We start from the raw sequence: 205 nt of genomic DNA on the forward strand, positions 1-205 counted from the left end.
CAACAGATGATGGGGGACGTAGCGAGGAGGGAAGGAGGGAGGAGATAGACAAACCGACAGAGAGAGAGAATGAGTGAGAATGAGACAGAGACACAGCGATGATCATAAACAGAGAAACAGAGAAAAACACATACACCCATACACAAAAAAGCAAACAAACAAACACAGATAAACAAACCCCAAACCACAATAAAAAAAATAACCA

This window comes from Penaeus monodon, chromosome 24, assembly GCF_015228065.2.
Source record: "Penaeus monodon isolate SGIC_2016 chromosome 24, NSTDA_Pmon_1, whole genome shotgun sequence".
In the NCBI taxonomy this organism is placed as follows: Eukaryota; Metazoa; Arthropoda; class Malacostraca; order Decapoda; family Penaeidae; genus Penaeus; species Penaeus monodon.